The sequence below is a fragment of the Tamandua tetradactyla genome, chromosome 13 (genome assembly GCF_023851605.1).
Source record: "Tamandua tetradactyla isolate mTamTet1 chromosome 13, mTamTet1.pri, whole genome shotgun sequence".
Lineage (NCBI taxonomy): Eukaryota > Metazoa > Chordata > Mammalia > Pilosa > Myrmecophagidae > Tamandua > Tamandua tetradactyla.
The window spans coordinates 35,701,568-35,721,770 of record NC_135339.1 but is presented as its reverse complement, the minus strand read 5'-3'; the positions used below and the strand labels follow the sequence as shown (position 1 = coordinate 35,721,770).

The window sequence follows — 20,203 nt, the reverse complement described above, 5'->3', positions numbered from 1 at the left end:
TAACAAGAAGAGAACTGGAAAATTCACAAATCTATGGAAGTTAAACAACTGACTCCTAAACGATCAGTGGGTCAAACAAGAAATTGCAAGAGAAATCAGTAAATCCCTAGAAACAAATTCAAATGAGAACACAACACATCAAAACTATGGGATTCAGCAAAGGCAGGACTGGGATGTAATTTGTAGAAGCCAAGGATGCTGCTACACATCCTGCAAAGGAGGGAAGGTCCTCCACACCAAGGAATTATCTAATGAAAATATCCTTGGTGCCAAGAAAAACCCTGGATTAGAGTGTGCTTCTCAAATACTTTTTATTTTTGTAAGAAATATATTTTACAGCATAGTCCAGTAAACAGAGACACACGATAAAAACGTATTTTCAGAAAATAATATTTGCCCTTTTGCTTAGGATGCACTTTTCTATTCTATTCTATTCTACTCTATTTTTTAATGCTGGTCTCAATTCACTTAATTTATTTCAGGACACGCTGTTGGGTCCAAACAGAAAAATCACTGTATTGAAAGACCTGATAGAAGGTGACTGGCTGGAGCTTGGAAATCAAGGGGAAAATTGGTAAGTGGTAGAAATGATGAGGCAGAAAAGGAAAAGACATCTTAAAGAGTTAGTCCATTTTAAGGATTTGGATTATTATCCTATTTTCCTAAAAGTAACAGGAAGACATTGAAAGAGGGTAAGTAGAAGGACAGCACAATTACATTTGTTATTACAATACAGAGCAACGCTGTCCAACAGAAATATAATGTGACCTAATTTATTTTTTACAGTAGGCACACTTAAAAAAATAGGCGGAATTGCTTAGTAGTATATACTGTTAAACCCAATAAACCAAAAAATACCATCATTTAAATATATAATGAGCATAAAAATTATAAATGATTTATTTCATTTTCTCTTTTTCATTCTAACTACTTGGAATCTGATGTGCATTTTACACTCAGAGCCCATCAAAAATTTGTACTAGCCATATGGGACTCAGTAGCCCCTTGTGGTTAGTGGTGGAAATATGCTGGAATAGAGAATGGATTGGGGCAGAATAGGAGGGAATGCGGTGAGAGCAGTTAGGAAGACATTGTAATGGTTCAGGCAAGACATGATGGCTTACTTGTGAGTGGCCATGTTATTGTTTGTGGAGAGAAATGAGTAGCTATTTAAGAAATATTTGCAAGTAAAATACAGGTCCTAGTGACGGGTGGGAGTAGAAGGGGGTGGGAGAGTGAATGACATAGTAATAACCTAGACCCCAGGTTTTCACTGGCCGATTGGCCTTTGGAAGATGGTAAGAGTAAGCAGAGGACATACTACGTTAAGAGCACCTGATTCAAAGGCTACCCATCTCCTCTAGATACTATCCACAGTTAAATTAGCATGGCAACTTCTTCTGGCTTCCTCTCCAGACCTCCCGTTTCATGCAGCTCCCCCAGAGGCTTCTTCTTCATCTCCAAAGCTCACTGGCTGGTGGAATCTCTGCTCTCATGACTGTGTTGTTCTCTTCATTCTGATGGCTCTCTCAGATCGCAAACCTTTTCCAAAATGCTTCCTATTTTAAAGGATTCTGGTAAAGTAATCAAGACCCACCTGGGATGGGTGGAGACATGTCTCCATCTAATCAAGTTTAATACCCACAATTAATTGAGTCACATCTCCATGTAGATAACCTAATCAAGTTGCCAACCTATAGTACTAGATAGGGATTAGAAGAAATGGGTGTCTTCACAAAATGGGATTAGGATTAAAACATGGCTTTTCTAGGATACATACATCCTTTTAAACCAGCACAAAAGATAGTATTTTACTCTGTGTTTCTGTATGTGTGCTTATATGTGTGTTCTAGACTTAAAAACTTATCCATGGTTCACTCCTTTAAAGCTACCCAAAATAAAAGGCATAATATTTATTTTCTTTGAAAAATATTATAAATTAGATGTGAACTCACATTGTGCAATTTCCTGGACACTCTGTACTCTGCCTCTGGAGCTACATTTCAGTCCATGCATCAGCCTGTCCACCTCGACAAGAACAAACATTATGATGTTCAAATGATGGTTTTATTGTTACATTTTTACAGCATAAGTTCTTATCAGAATCTTTTGTTCAAATATAAGTAGAAAACAAGACAGCTATTTGAAATTTGTTTGTTACTGAAAATATATGTTTCTTATATAAAATGTAGATAAGTTAATATACATGTATAAAATGGGATGGCACAATATAAATTGCTCTGTACCCTTCTTTTCCCACCTAGCAATAGCTATCAACATCTTTCTACATTAATAAATTTGACTCTTGAACCTCACTTTAATGTTTGTACTGTATCTACCAACTGGTTGAATAAATCCCCCATATTTTGATTTCAGATTGCTTTCAGGTTTTTCTGCTATTATCAACAATACTACAATAAACATTTATGGTTATATAGGTGCAAAGCTCTTAATATTTACTATATAATTACCCTGAGTGATGTGCCGATTTCTACTTTTCTTGGCAGGATACAGTGAGAAACCAAACACTTGCCCAATCAAACGCTTCATCTTTGCAGATTTGATAGATGAGAAAGTGTCATCTTGTCCTCGCATTAATTTGCATTTATTTAATTACTAGGAAGCATGTATGAACTTTTTCCCACATATATAGGTGATTTTCATTTATTTATGCTTCATATATTCATGTTCTCAGTTCATTTTTGTTCTCTGAAAGATTATTGTTCTCACCAATTCATAAGTGCATTTAATACATTAACAACATTAACACTTTATCACATATATGCAAATATTTACCAGTTCGTCATTTGACTCTCAATTGGGTGGAAGGGGATCTTTGGGGATAATCTGGTTAAATTTTATATGTCTTGAAAGCCATCAATCATTTTGTGTGGTTTCTGGCTTGATATTATGCAAGAAAGTCATTCATCAGTGTAGGTTATAAACATTCATCAATGATTTCTGTTATGGTAATTTTATGATATCATTTTCCCATTTAAATATTTAGTCTATATAGAATGAATTTTGGTATACAGTATGAAATACAGATACAATGTGATAGCTTTTGCAATTGGCTATCCACTTAAGAACACACCAGAGGCATAAATCAATTATTTGTACACTGACACAAATTTCCAACTCTATTATATAAAAATAATTCCCTAAGTATATACATAAAGTGCTATTGGAAATGAATATTAAAATTTCCAGACTGAGTAATAGAGGTGTATCTTAAAAGAGAGGGGATTCCTAAACAGAGTGCTCAAAATAGAAAAACCTCCAAATATGTCTAGTTTTTCTAAAACTTTAAGCAATGCTAAGCAATTGTAAAGGCCTAGATTAAATACGAAATTAAACCATAATATTCAATTTCCAAAATTACTTCTTACCTCAAAATCTACTTCTCTAAGTTTACTTGAAATGACTTTCATGAAACAGAGAAAATTGACTGGGAAGAAAAAATGCCAGTATGAAGCTTGAGCAGATAATTGAGTTTCTGACTTTGATGTTATCTTATTAACTTCCTTGAAATATTAATCAAAAAAAGTTGAACATCAAAATTCTTCTCTTCATAAAGGAATTCTCATTGTTGCTATTAGTAACTACACACATTTGAATTAATGGAATGTTTTTTTTTTTTACTTTTTATTACAGAAATTTTAAAACATAAACAAAAGTAGACAGAATAGTAATAATAAACCTGTTTTACCCACAACTCAGCTTCAATAATTCTTTAACTCCTGGCTAGAGATTTTGTGTTTACTATAAATATAGAACCATTACTACCTTACACAAATGTAAAACATTTTCTTAAAACTTTCAAATACCATCAGTGCTCATGGATCCCCAATTCTCTTCCTCTCCTTTTAAAATTTAATTCCTTTAAAATTTACCTCTTTGATTTGTGATTAAAATAAGATGCATTCATTACTGTATGTCTTTTTTTATGTGTCTTTTTATAGGTTCTCCTTCAATCTGATAGGTTTTTTGTTCACATTTTTGTTGTTATTGAAGAAACTGTTTTGCCCCATAAATTTTCTGCACAATCTGGATTTTGTCTATTGCATATCCACCATAAGATACAGAAGATTAATAAGATTTAGATTTCCCTTCTTTTTATAGCACAATTTCATAAGTAGTTTTGTGTATTTACATCAAGAAGTACATGATATCTATTATCTTTCATTTAGTAATGCTAGAGTCATCTCAATGACTTAATAATTATTATCAAATAAATTAACAATATTCACTAATTCAGCCCAGATAATATTCTAATTTTATGATTATTTCATCATTTATTAACTTGAATACATCTATACAGAGAAACTTGCTTTCATTAATTATTTGATATCTTAAGGCATACTATTAAGCAAAGTTAAATACATTTAACTCACTTTCAAAATAATGAGCTATTGTCCAGCATTTTTAATATTTTTAATTGTTTTTAACATTATTATGAACTCTGATGTTGAATAGCTGATATTTTAAATGTTTCAATTATAAGAGATCGTCTAATCTTTTCCAGTGGGAGCTAATTCAGATTGGCTATTGAGTCCTTCAGAACGAAGCCTATTTGGTAGCTTCCTTTCCATCAAGTACAACGAGATATTTTACATTTATAATATACATTTCCTAAATGAGATCCAAAATACAGCCATTTCTCTAAAAACCCTGCTTCCCTTTAGTGGAAAATGATATTTGAAGACCATAATCTGGGTGCTGGTGGATCTCATTGCTACTGGGTTAACCATTGTTTCTTGGCTATTTGGAAGACCAGTCTAGGAAATATCCCTCTTCCTTATTTTTTCTTTTCTTTTTTTAGATAAAATATGTTGATAGGTCATACGAATGCTTCCACTTCAAGTTAGGGACTATAGGTTTACATCTATATCTCCTTTCCCCATGCTGAAAGGCTCAGTTTTCCATGATAATATTTTAATTACTTACTTGCTTTACCCCACACCACACAGAAAACAAACTCAGAATAACTACAGCCTTACTACCACCAAAAATGTGATTCTTGAAAAGTTAAAAAAAAAATTGCTGTTCTTTTCTTCCTTAGGATATATTCTACTAGTAATATACTGTCAAATTATTAAGTTTTACAGTCACCCTATGAGAGTATGTCAACTGGATATAGAGTTAGGTTTATTTATTCCATTTTGTTTTGGATTTTTTAGAGATAGCTGTTTTAAATTTTTTCTTTTAAAATAATGTAAACCACTTTATCTTTCCAAAGTCAAATCTCCAAAACAAGATACTTTTGTAAGTCTAGCCATCCCCTCCACCCTCTACCATACTGCCTCCCTCTCACTAGAAGCAAGTTTTTATTTTTCCTTTTTATTTTATGATTATCCTTTCATTGTTTTGTTAATGAGTACCCATATTCTCACTCTTCTCTAGATAAACATTTGCATACTTTTATCACCTTGCTTCCGCATTTATCAATATATCCTACCCTGGAGATCACTCTATAATAATATAGAAATATAGTTCTCATTTCATTTTACAGCTTACACTATACAGATGTACAACAGTTTATTCAACTAATCCCCTATTGATGGATATTTGCATTGTCTCTAGTCTTTACTATCACTGTGTAAAGCTGTAATAAATAATGTGTGCGTCTTTTCAAATGTTTGCCAGAGTTTCTTCACAATAGAAACCTAAAAGTGTGGTTGTTGTATCAAAGGGTAAATCCATATAAAATTTTTGCTAGATTCAATTCCCAGTGCCTGCCCATGCAAAAAAAAAATTGCTAGATATTGGAAAATTCCCCTCCATAGAGTTTTTTTTTATTTTTGATTTTTTTGTATGCTGTATGGTGGGGTCACATTCCATTATTTTCTCATGTAAGTATACCATCATTGCAGCACCATTTGTTGAATTTTTTTTGGTTTGTTTTGCTTATATGTTTTTTTGCGGGGGAGGGGGGCAGGATGTGCATGGACCAGGAATCAAACCCAGGTTTTCTACATGGCAGGCGAGAATTCTACCATTGAACTACCCTTGCACTACCCTTGCATAGGGTAAAACCCTCCATAGAGGTTTTACCATTTTAAATCTCTTCAGCAGTATATAAAAGTGCTATTTACCCATGACCCTTCAAGCACGTTATGCTGTTAGACTTTGGATTTTTTCCTGTGTAGTGGGCAACAAACGTTTCTAACACTAGTTTTCATTTACTTGTAATCAGCATTTCTTTTGTATAAAAGAGGTTAAACTTCTTTTCGTGTGGTTGAGAGCATTTGAATTATTTTTCTGTGAACTCTCCGTTCCTATAGCTAGCATACTTTGCTATAGGGCTTTTTTCATCTCTAATTCATTAGTTCTTTATATTTTAGGGATTAGTAGTCTTTGTTTGTGATAAATTACAAATATTTTCTGCCAACTTTTAATTTGTCATTTTACTGTGTTTAATTAGCCATGTAATTTTTAGGGGGATTTGTATAATCAAATGTATTACTCTTTTATTGCTTCTAGTTTCAGCACACTTTCCAGAATTCAAGGTTAAGGAGAAATTCATCCATGTCTTTTTCTAGCACATCTAGTTTCACGTGATTCTTTTTCTTTTTTTTTCTCACATTTATCCATTTGTATCTCTGTTTCACTTAGAAATTAATGTGGTGTGCATTAAAAAGTATTGGCATAATAAATCAGATGGAAAAACACAGTAACGAAAGCATTTTGATTCCTAATCCGTAAGTTTAAAGATCTATTTTCTCCATCGCCATGTGTATTTCTTTTAGGGATAAAGACACGTGTCCTACAAAATGATTCCATGATTGAGTTCATTACTGTCATGGTTAGGGACATGTGTCAACTTGGCCAGGTTGTGGTACCTGTTTATCTGATTGGGCAAGTGCTGGCCTGTCTGTTGCAATGAGGACATTTCATAGGATTAGGTCGTGAGCACGTCAGCTGCATCCACAGCTGATTCCATTTGTAATCAGCCAAAGGGGAGTATCTTCTACAATTAGCAATGCTAAATCTAATCATCAGAAGCCTTTTAAGGAGGACTCAGAGGAGACAGATTCCATTCCTGCTTAGGCTGGTGAGCCTCTCCTGTGGAGTTCACCCAGACCATCCATTGGAGTCGTCGGCTTCACAGCCTGCCCTGTGGATTTTGGACTCTGCGTTCCTGCGGTCACGTGAGACACTTTTATAAATTTTATATTTGTAAGTGTTGCCTGTTGATTCTGTTTCTCTAGAGAACCCTAACTAATACAATTACCTTTAATTTTAGAATATTACTTCAAAAACTGAAAAGACAGTTGGTCAGTTTAAACCCAATAAACATACCATAGAAAATAAAGAAGCTATATTTTTTACTCATCAGATCATTCCCCATTGTACCTTGAATATATTATCACTGGTATCAATACTTCTGTTTTTAAAATCTCATCTCATTATAATATCTATGATGGTTAATATGATGTGTTAGCTTAGTTAGGCTATGGTGCCCAGTAAAGAGGTTTCTGTGAAGGTGTTTTGTAGATTTAATATCCTCAGTCAGCTGCCTTAAGCAAAGGAGATTGCCCTTAATAATGTGAGTGGGCCTCATTCAATCACTTGAAGGCCTAAAGAAAATCACGAAGTTTTCTGAAGAAGAAGAAATTCTGCCTTAAGATTGTAAGCGCCTCTTACCTAAGTTTCCAGCCTGCTTGTCGCTCCTACAAATATCAGTCTTGTCTGCCCCCACAATCTTGTGAGTCAATCCCTTAAAATAAAGCTCTTAATATATAATTAACTATTATCTATTTGCTCTGTTCTTTGAAGAACTCTAAGGGCAAAAAATTTTTTTTAGGACGACATTTTTTTTAAAACATTTCGAAACACCAAAAATTCCACAAGCAAACATAAGACAATACTTCTAAAATGATGTTATAAGCTAGAGGAATTCTCTAGATCAAAACAATCTGTGATTATCTGATATAAGAAAACCCAAATTTGGCAGAAGTAGAGTAGTTTAGGGGTCAGTGCATAAGGTACAAAAAAAAAAGTAAAAAACTGACTATACTAAGTTCTTAACAATATGTGGATCTATTTTCAGACTTCCTATTATGTCCTATTATACCACCTCTTCTATTCCGGTACCACACTGCTTTTAATTACCATAGCTTTCAACATATACATAATATCTGGTAAATCCTTACTGTGTCCTTCAGAGTGCTTGGAAGATGCTATAGGGTTAGCCCAGCCCTCCTCCCTCCAAAAAAGTTCTTTGCTCAGATAAATTTGGAATGCATTAAATAAAGCAAAGTTCAGCAGACTTTCTTAGGTGAGTTCACAAATGGTATTTTTGTGACAATTAGGTAAAGGCAACTCTTCCTCTGACCCCAGTTAGCTCTGCACTTAAGTGCAAGGTCTGTCAAGTGGAGCAGAGCCAAGGTCTGACCACATGTGGTAGGCAGAATGCTTCCCCCTCAAATGTCCACATCTTAGTCCCCAGAATCTGTGAATAGGTTATGTTACATGACAAAAAGGAATTAAGTTTGCAGATGGAATTCAGGTTACTAATCAGTTGACGTGACGACAGAGAGATTAGCCTGAAATAACTGGATGGGCCCATGTAGTCACAAGAGTCCTTAGTGAGAGAGGGAGGCAGCAGAGGCAGTGTCAGAGTGAGGCTGCATGAAAAAGACTCAGCCACTGCTAATTTGGAAGATAGAAGTGGGCCACAGGCCAAAGGAGGTGGACAAACTCTGAACTCTGTAAAAGGCATGGAAACGGATTCTACCCCAGAGCCTCAAGAAGTAGTACAGCACTACCAACAAACTAATATATTGTGGAAGACATTTTTTTTTAAAAAAAGTATCCATGCAAATAGTATATTGGAAGAAACAAACAGTATTAAATTGTGCTTTCATTTTGAATTGAGTCAAGTTATTCATCGATTAATAAGGGTCCGAAAAGCCAGGGAAGATGCTGGGTTGGCCCAGAAAAATTGTCTTACGATTTTATCTTTAAAACCTTCATCTTATTTAACAATTATTAATACAGGGCTCAGCACATGAAGAACACATAACAGCGATCTCATGTGCACGCACATGTCTGGTGCACACACACACACACACAAAACTAAACCCTCATAGGTTCTCAGTATTCTATACTTGTCTCCTCTTATTATAGTATTGGATGCTCTGAACTTGGCTCCACTTTACCTTTACTGTGTAACTTGCTGCCGAATTTAACTTTACAGTGTAACATTCATTCATGCACTCAAGAAATATTTCCTGACTAGCTACAATGTGCCAGGAAAGTCCTTCTCATTCTAAGTATTCAAATATGCTTCCCACATGTTCTTCTACCATTTCATTACATGATGAGAGCACAAGACCCCCTAGCTTAGTTGCTAATACAGTGGAAGTGTGTTATATTCTCAGGCTATGTTTCATAGGGAGAAAAATTTTTTAAATCACTCTAAGGACAATTGGGAGACTTAAACCAGTCAAAACGCTGTGGCTTCCATGTTAAGACTGGATTAGAGGAAAACAAGACTGAGTGGAGACTAAAAGCAGGTATCTAGTGAGAGGTATCTAAGATAGTAGCAACAGGGATGAAGAGAAGTGTCTGGGATGTAATGATACTTAGAAGTTAAAACTAACAGGAATTGGCCGTGTTGTTAGTGAGAGCAAGAAAAGAGCTGAGAATCATTATGGGCAATTGCCTAGATGGTGGGAGCATGTACATGCCCAGAAACATGGGAGGGAAAGGCATATTTGTAGGGAAGGATGATGATGGCAGATGTAGGAGATGTTACCTGCTGAACTGGAATAGGAGATGACCACTAATTGACACTGATGCTGTAATGCATACTAATATTGGAAGGAACTTTGATCAGTGGTGTGTCGAAACAATTCTGTAATCCTTGCTGCTTAATTCAAAGGAAGAGTGAAAAACAGGAATTTGAAACCAAGATGGAAAATTTAAGACCAACTTAGAGAAAAGGTCAGAGCACATATGGAAGTACTATTGGGGAGAGAAGTGTTTTTAGGAACTCTTCATGTTAGAATAGTGCATTAGAGGCCAACTCTGTCTGCTTGTTGGATCACCCCAGCGTATACTTTTCCCTACATATGGGCCATAACATAACCCCAGCAAAAGCATTGACCTGAATTATCTTTAATTAGACACATGATTCAGACAAATGCAGAGACTTTTCCCTGAGCTATTCAGATTGAATTCATTCCCAGCACATTAGCAACTAAAGCCGCCTTTTGCCTTTGGTTGCATAGACACTGCCAAAATGCAGCACTGAAGCTTATCCAGGCACTGCAAGAATGAGTGCTACACAGGCAACACAGAAGAAAATAAATAGCAAAGGCAATGTTTGAAAAAGTTAAAAGGAAAAATTATACATTTTCTTTATAGTACCCTGATTCTTATCTGAGATTGGTTCATCTTAGACTGAGACATTGAGCATGAAAAAACCCTGATTTTTGAAGCTTGCAAATGTTGAGGACTCCTAAAAATATCTAACACAGGGCTACCAGCTTCCTCTAAGCATCATCAACTCTGCAGCAACTGTAGAAGGAAACAGGCATTGATCTGAGAAAATAACATAAAAGCTGTGAGAAAATCAAAGGTAGTTATAAAATTGGCCTGGAAGAGTAGGGTATCTGCTGGGGCAAATGACAGCTTGGCCCCAATAGTGGAAGTATAGATTGGGGCAGATTTTTAAAGTTCTGCTCTTGACTCACCTTTACTTTACCTTGGACTAATCATTGCCTGCTCCTTTGCATCAGAAATCAGCAACAGCTGCCCAGACCTATGGGTCTGAATATTCTTAGAGCATCTTCTTGGTGATGAGGAGCTGATGTAGGTATCAGCTGACCAGCCACCCTTGGATGTTTATTTTTCCAACGCTTTCACCTCCAAATTTCCAGTGCTAGTAGTTTGTAAGCTAAAGGGATTGCCACCTTATAGTAGTGGTCCTGCCTAAGAGTTTAGAAGTGAATGCCTAAACAGAGCTACTTCCCAGTGGAGTGGAATAAACTGCACTGGTCTGAAGGATTCTGTGGTGCCTGAAGCTCTAAGGCTTATTCCTCTCGTCCCTCCTTAACTTGTGTGATCTGCAGTCCTTTCCCCCCCATACATACCTATAGAGTTTGTCAAACTGTGGGTGCTGACCCATTAGTAGATGAGAAAATCAATTTAGCAGATAGTAGCTAGTATTTTTCAATACAATAGAATTGACCAGAAAATAACAGAGTGAAAATGATAAATCTTGTTTTGTGTAAATGTCGAGCACTTACGTCATGAAGTAAATGTATTTTTTCCTGTAAAATAAGGTCAAAAATGTTGGAAAGCTTCTAAATGGCTTTTATCCCCAGAAAAGCATGGACTCACAGAAAACTAAGGAGAAAAATTCTATAAAATAAATATAATAAACTTAATAACAATGATGCATGAAGAAGATTATTAGAACAGATAATCCAAATAAACATTAGACTCACTCCCAAAAGAGAATGGAAGACATTAGTACTATTAATTTGTACCGAGACGGCAGAAAAAAGAACAAGGTGAAATATGAGGTATGGAATGTCAAATAAAGAACTTTTCTCAAAGCCACCTCAAAAGATAATGATGGGACATATAAAAAATTATAGATGTGGAGGTTAGAAATAGAAATGAAATAATATGGGTAATAGAAGTTCTGGATAAAGATTCTTAAATAGAGATGAAGAAATATTTGATAGAGTAAGGAATATAAATTTGCCCAGTTCAAAGGAAGATGAAAAGATTGAAAAGATGTCCTATAGAGCACCAAATAAAACTCTACACCTAGACATATTGTACTAAAACTTAATAACATCAAAGACAAGTCAAAACATCTAAAAGCTTGCAGAATGAGAAAGCAGATATATTAATATGGAACAAGAATTAAACTAATAAGAAAGAAGACAATGCAGTATTATTTCTTTTCTGAAGTAGGAAAACTCCTTTGATTATATATTTTATATTTGACAATTTGTCATTAAATCTGAGGACAACAAGACCTCAGAAGATTTGCCAAAGTGCCCTCTTCAAACTCTTAAGGGAAATATTCAAAGAATCATAGAGATAAATCTAGGAGGGTACTTTAAGAAAGCTTGGAAGTAAATGTGATCAAATCACTTTCTTAAATGTATTGTTGTCCAAAAAATTAAGAGTAATGTAAATAAAAATACATCCAAAACAAAATGGAATTAACACCTCAGAAAAATCAACAGGAGAGGAAGTAACACATGAGAACATTCATATTTTAGGGGGAAAGATATAGATGTTTAAGGTGTTTAAGAAATTAATCAGTTTTTTTAGACAAGCACAGCTAATCAAAAGTAACCCCAGTGGAGACAAAAATATCTAAACAGATCATTTTCCATAGAGAAAATAGAAATAGTAATGAAAAGCTCTCCCACACAGAATCACTAGGCCAAAATGGTTTCACAGGACAGTTCTACCAACTCTACTTTTAAGATCATATGATCCTGAGGCCTCTCAAACCATTCCAGAATATAGAAGAAAGTAGGAAAATCTCCTAATTTCCTTTATAAAACAAATGTAACAAGCTTCCGAAACCTGACAAAGATTGCCAATTAAAAATACAAACTAATCTCATAAGTAATTCTGCATAATTTTAAAATAAATATATGTGTTAGCAAACAGAATTCAACTACACATTAAAGCATGATTATTACTTCTAAGTGGGTTAATTCAAGGAACACATATATGCTTAAACATCCAGAATCCACTAATATAATTCATCATAATCAAGTTAAAAAAATCATATTACCATCTCCACAGATGGAGAAAAGGCATTTGACAAAATGTTACATCCATTCATTTTAAATAAAACAGGAATGATGGAGGCATTCTTAATATAATTTTATCTATCTACCTATGTACCTATCTCTCCATCCAAAAGTTTGTATCTAACTTAATAAAGAAACACTAGAGTCTGTCCTGCAAGTCTGTGGGGTAAAGTGTGCCCACCATCTCATCTGCTATTAGATGTTGTATTGGAGATATTGTCCAATACAATTAGACAAGAAAAAATTATATATAGTATGCACCCTTTATCTAAGAGAGTGGGATGATATATAATTTCTTACAGTGGTTACCTATAAGCAAATAGAGGAAACAGGATAGAGAAATAGGGATAAAAGTCTGCTTCTCTGAATATATATACCACATGATGTGTTGAATTTGGAATCAGGTAACATTATTTTTAAAATAAGATTTTACAAGGCGATCTGAAATATTTGAAACTATAATGAAATAATTGTATGTTTATGAGTGTCCAGTTAGTGGCGTTAGCATACACAAGAGAAACTATTCCGAGTGACTTTAAAACATAATAATTTGACTACATATTCCTACAGGATATATCATAAGGAAAACTAACTGCAAAAAACTTAATCTGTTTTCATAAAAATTCTGTTGGTAGTAATATGAGAGCTAGTCTTCTAACAGTGATGTGTGTGTACTGTGGGATCAATGAAGCTAGTCATATTTGATGTGTTAATTCTAGGAGATCCAGTGTTGTTGGCAATTGGGGTTCTCATAATGGGAGAGAGAATGTGCTGATGTAAAGAAGTTTGGTAAAACAAAGATGCAAACAAACAAAACTGTGGTCCTGGATTAAAATAAGAAGAATTGATTAAATATTCCTAACGCTATGTATGGAAAAGGCCTAAACATAATGATCAACCCAGTAATAAGTAACATGAACCCCTAGCACCCAAATTATGAACTTGAAATATAATTTTCCTCTAATAATAAGAAAGGCTCCTTGGACAAATGACTGTTTCTAGGTTTCGGACAACGGATGTAGATATAAGCATTCAATATCATAACAAAAGTCAAAGAAGTTACCAAAAACCACTATGACTATATTAGGAGGATTTAGGAGCCAAATTGAAGAGCCTTTTATTGTTCAAGAATGGAACAATTTGAGCATCAACAATAAAAATAATTTCAATGGGTTGAAACACATCAAATATGTTTAAGAACACAAGTTCATAATGACTTAAAAAATAAAAAAGAATGAAAAGGAAATGATTGATCACTGTTTGAGATGCGAGGAGACCACCTCATTACTTTGAAAACTTGTAAATATAAAGAAAAGATTCAATAATTTATCCTATCTTTATGACTATTTGTGTGACTAAATAGATAAGTTTCACTTCATGGTATAATTCAGCTAAATCTGTAAAAAATAATGATTTGTTAAGATATTATTTTGCAAACCTTAATTAATTAATGGGTCTAGGAAGTGATCATTACATGCCAGAAAAGAGACAACCCGATATTGCGTGTCTCTTGATTGAAGAATAAAACATTACTTTTGAAGAAGTCTCAAGATTCTAGATCTAAATACCAGTTTTAAGGGAATACAAATGTATAGGGAAACATTAAATGACATCACAAGGATTTGATCTAGAAACTACTGACTATTGGAATATCTAAACACATTCTAATTTGACTAAAAAATAGGCAAAAATTTTCAAAGAAAAACAAACTATGGCTAGCTTAAAGAGAAAATATTTTTAAAGAAAAATTCCCACTATAACAACAGGTGGAGCTCATTTGGATTCTAGTTTTAAAACAAATAACTATAAAAAATAAATTTTTGTTTCATATGAACAAACCTATTGCTCAGCCTATTGCTTTGGTTGTCCGCACTGCTTGTGAGAATATCAAGAATTCAACTTGGGGAAGTTGAATTTTCCCCCTTTCTCACCATTCCCCGAAGGGGACTTTGCAAATACTTTTTTATTCACTGTTCAAATCACTCTGGGATTTATCAGGGCATCACTCTGGACAAACCAACAAAATCTCATTCCCTACTCAAGGTTCCATGTACTTATGGTGTTCAGTTGAGCTGTCTACATAAGTTATATTAGGAAATGCACTAGTCAAAATATAAATTTTGTACCAAATAAACATTTTTTTGCTTTAGTCTCACACATAAGCTAAAATTTTAAAATATTACTTACTACCAATTTTCAACACCCTGCAGTAATGACATTCCTATGTTCTTCCTCATGCAAAAACATTTTTTAAATTTATACATTTAGTCACTATCATTATACACTCTAGGCGTTCCTAGATTATACCATCTCAGTCTCTATCATCTATCTTTCCTTCTGATTTCATTTGTGCCCCCCAGCCCTCCTCCCTCTATCATTCTCACATTTAGCTTCATTCAGTGTTTTAACATAATTGTATTACAGTTAGGTACTATTGTGCTATCTGTTTCTGAGTTTTTACAATCAGTCCTGTTGCATAGTCTGTATCCCTTCAGCTCCAATTACCCAATATTTTACCCTCTTTCTATCTCCTGATGGTCAGTTACCAATGAAATTCTACAAGTTTATTCACTAATGTCAGTTCATATCAGTGAGACATACAATATTTGTCCTTTTGTTTCTGGCTAATCTCACTCAGCATAATGTCCTTAAGATCCATCCATGTTGTTACATACTTCATAACTTTATTCTGTCTTACATCTGCATAATATTCCATCGTATGTATATACCACAGTTTGTTTAACCGCTCATCTGTTGATGGACATTTGGGCTGTTTCCATCTCTTTGCAATTGTAAATAATGCTGCTATACACATTGGTGTGCAAATGTCCACTTGTGTCCTTGCCCTCATGTCCTCCGAGTAGATACCTAACAATGGTATTGCCAGGTCATATGGCAATTCTATATTTAGCTTCCTGAGGAACCACCAAACTGCCTTCCACAGAGGTCATACCACTTGACATTTCCACCCAATGAGCTGAGACTCAGCATCAAGGAAATGAGAAAACCTTCTTGACCAAAAGGGGGAAGAGCGAAATGAGACAAAATAAAGTGTCAATTGCTGAGAGATTCCAAACAGAGTCGAGAGGTTATCCTGGAGGTTGTTATTGCACATTAAATAGATATCACCTTGTTAGTCAAGATGTAATGGAGAGGCTGGAGGGAAGTGCCTGAAAATGTAGAGCTGTGTTCCAGTAGCCATGTTTCTTGAAGATGATTGTATAATGATATAGCTTTCACAATGTGACTGTGTGATTGTGAAAACCTTGTGTCTGATGCTCCTTTTATCTACCTTATCAACAGACAAGTAAAACCTATGAAATCAAAACAAATAATAGGGGGAACAAATGTTAAAATAAATTTAGATTGAAATGCTAGTGATCAATGAAAGGGAGGGATAAGGGGTATGGTATGTATGAATTTTTTCTGTTGTTTTTTAATTTCTTTTTCTGAATTGATGCAAATGTTCTAAGAAATGATCATGATGAATATGTAACTATGTGATGTTATTGTGAATTATTGATTATATCTGTAGAACAGAATGATCATAAGTTAAGAAAAATTAAATAAATAATTTTTGTCATATATGTGAAAATGGAGGCTTAAATTCTATATGGTTGCTTCTATTAAGGCACTATTGATACATTTTAGACCTAATTTTATTTTTAATATTCCTTATCTTTTTGAGATATCAAAAGATTTATAGATAAATTTGTGTGATATTTGGGATTTTGCTCCAACATAACGTAAGAAAAGTGGGGGATAAAGGTGAAATAACCTGGGGCATTAGTTGATAATTGCAAAGTTGGCAGTGAATCCAGGAGGTTCAAATTTTTTTCTGAGTACTTCTAATATGTTTTAAAAGCTCCGAAAGTGGGCCACGGTGTCTTAGCAGGCAGAGTTCTCACCTGCCATGCTGGAGACCCAGGTTCGATTCCTGGTGCTTGCCCATGGGAAAAAAAAAGTTCTAAAATCATACTTTTTAATATATGTTACTAATGTTTAGCAAAGAGCAAGTTTTCTCTGACCTATTTTTAAAAAATAAATCAATAACATTTTTCCAGTGATTTTTAAAAACGTGCTTATAAAGGGGAAAGGAATTAGTGGAAAGGATAGGAATAGAAGCCATACTTCTTTGATTTGTAGATCTAATGTTGGAGCCATAAAAATATTTCAAATGGTTATAAAATGAAATTCAATGAAAAAGTAATAATTAAAAAATGTAATAATGAAACAAATGAAGATAACTCAATCTCCAGTTGGTGTCAAAACCACACCTACTTCAAATCACTTTAAGCAATAATTTGAGTGTACATTCAATGGGCTATAATTTGAGAATAAACTATTTTTGATAATCATATTTGGTGGTAATCATGATATCATCACTCTAAGACCTATATATTTTAATCTAGGATAGAGTAAATGAATAATTATTTTATTGTCAATGAAAATTGAGATTTTCAGTATGAGAGAAAATAGATACTGATGTAAAGTCAATGAAGTTAAGTAAAAACACAGTTCTGAATTTGACTACTTTTAACAGCTCAATTTGATTTGTAACAGTATAAAGACATAATTATTTTATCTTTTAAAATATGTATCGTTTGTCTTGCTTAGCCACTGAAAAGACCTAGAAATAATGGTCAGTATCAACAATGTATTAATTTTCTGTTTCTACTATAAAAAATTACCAGAAACTTAGTAACTTAAAACTACATAAATTTATTCTCTTACATTTCTGGAGGTCAGAAGTTCTAAATTAGTTTCAGTGGGCTAAAGTCACAGTGTTGCCAGGGTTAGTTCTTTGGACACTCTCAGGAAGGATCCATTTCTTTGGCCACCTGCATTTGGCTCATGACACCTTCGTATCATTCCAATCTCTTGTTTCCATTGACACGTTTCCTACTACTGAGTCTGGTCCTACAGTGTACCTTTTCTAAAGGTACAATCCAATGCTTGTGATTGCATTGGACCCACCCAGCTAATCCAGGGTTATCTCTCCATCTCAACGTGCTTAACTTAAATCACATCTGCAAAGTTCCTTTTACCATAAAAGATATTTTATGTTTAATTACATAATTCTGTATAAGACAGAAAAAAATGAGTATCAATAAGGATAATACCTGAAAGGGATTGAAGTAGATCAAGTGTGTTTAAATCCATGAATTCATAGTGATGGTAAAATGAATCAATCAGTGAAATAAAAGCAACCAAAATTAAACAAAGATTAAAAGATATATGTGCACCTCTGGTCCCCAAAGTTACACATATATTCCACATGTAAAATACGTTCACATTATTTCCAGGTACCAAAAAATCTTAAACCATTTCAGATTCAACTTAATTCAATATATCATCTAAGCGTCATCTTTCAAAATCAAATATCTCATCATCTAAATCATTTAAATTAGATATAGACGAGGCTCTGGGTATTATTCATCCTGGGGCAAAATTATTCTCCATCTGTGAATTTGTGAAATTCAAGAAACAATTTATCTGTTTCTGAATACAATGGGGGAACAAGCATTGGATAATGGTTATAGACGTTCCCATTCAAAAAGGGACAAAATGAAGGACAAAAGAGTTCACCAGTCCCAAGCAAAACTTGAAACCCAACCAGGCAAACTTCATTAGGTTTCAAGGCCTGGAAGTAATCCTCTGTACCTGGCAGCAATACCCTCTGTACCTGCAGTTCTGCCCTCATAGTCACCTTTTGTTTCTCATGAAGAGTGGTATGTGTTTGTATTTGAATAATTTTATCAGCCTGTTTCCTACTTGTAGAATTTTGGAGTCTGGCAGATTTCTTTCATTTTATCCTCTCTCTATCCCTTTTAATTCTAGTTGGAAATGTTTCTTCTGATACATCATTCTCAAAAACCTAGTGTGTCCCCTGTGTATTTCAGTCACCCCATTAGGCAAAAGTTACAATATCAGTGAATCCCTATGATACTCAGATTATTGAAATAGCATATCACACCAAAAGGAACCAGACTCCTTGGAGAAATGTTATAGTTTGGGACAGGCAAGGCAGAAGATTAACATACCAGAAAGCTTGTCATACTAAAAAGCTGAGAAGTTATAAAAGACTACTAAATTTAAGTCAAATGGATTGAAAAGTTAACCTGGTCTAAGATGGAAAAAAATGAGTATCAATAAGGATACTACCTGAAAGGGGTTGATGTAGATAAAGTATGTTTAAATTCATGACTTCATAGTGATGGTAAAATGAACCAATCAGTGAAACAAAAACAACCAAAATTAAACAAACACAAGGCAAAGCAAAACAAAACAATCTGTTGTCACTTTAGAGGATGTTGCTGATATGTTCCATTATTTTGAAATATTTTAAATAAAAGGAAGGAATCAGGAATTTTTCCAATCTTTCCCATGTGCTCTTTGTGTCATGATAACAACTAGTTGACAAGGATTGCAAAAACAGAGAAAACTAAATATTGAGTTTCCCTTAATGGATGTACACATCCACCATTACTTATAAAAGTCTTTCAAAAAATTGAAACCCAAGGTCTAGATCTAACTACCAATTTAGAGAGGATAGAAGATTCAGCAAAATGTATTAAGGATACCACTTGGAGCAGTCAGTAAATGTAAACCAAAACCTCTATAAGATAGATGATACAGTTACTCCAATAAACAAAAAATAAAAACATAGAGAGAGGGACGAACTTATTAAACAGTAATTTTCAAATTGTAATAAGTGTTTGTCACTTGTGTAGTCTTTGTTAAAATGCTGACATAGATTCAATAGGTCTGATGTAGAATCTGAGATTCTGTATTTCTAACTAACTTCCAGGTGATGCTGACCTCTGCAGCTCAGTGGAGCAACTCAAAAGATGCAAAAAAGCATTCAACAAAATATGACATTTTTGGATTGTTCATTGATAGTGTACAGAAACACAACTGATTTGTGTGTGTGTGTGTTCAGATTTTCTATTTCTTGAGTCACTTTTGGCAGCTTGTATGTTGTGAGGATTTGTCCATTTTATCTGGGTTATCTAATTTTTTGGAGTAAAACTGTTTGTATTATTCTCTTAAAATCCACTTCTTATTTCTGTAAGATCTCTAGTAATCTCTTCCTCCACTTTGATTTCTGAATTATTTGTTTTTTTTCTTTTCCAGTCAAGCTAATGGTTTGGTAAATTTTGTTGATCTTTGTTCAAAGAATGGACTTGTGGTTTCATTGATTCTCTTGATGGTTTGTTTTTCTAGTCTCTATTTCATTGATCTCCACTCTAACCATTATTATTTTCTTCTTTCTGTTAGCTTTGGAGTTAGGTTCTTCTTCTTCTCCAGTTCTTTAAGGTGGAAGTTAAGTTAATGGTTTGGGGTTTTTTTTTAATGTAGGCTCTTATTGCTACAAATTTACCTATAAGCACTGACTTCACTAC

The 20,203-nt window shown here is 34.1% G+C and overlaps 1 long non-coding RNA gene across 1 annotated transcript in view; it reads right to left on the bottom strand.

Moving 5' to 3' along the window:
* LOC143653865 (uncharacterized) overlaps positions 1-20,203 on the bottom strand; it is an 88,921-nt gene that overhangs the window by 7,864 nt on the left and 60,854 nt on the right. Inside the window, exon 4 of the long non-coding RNA XR_013161575.1 lies at positions 1,956-2,028. This is a non-coding gene — a long non-coding RNA (uncharacterized LOC143653865). The remainder of the gene's footprint in view (positions 1-1,955; positions 2,029-20,203) is intronic.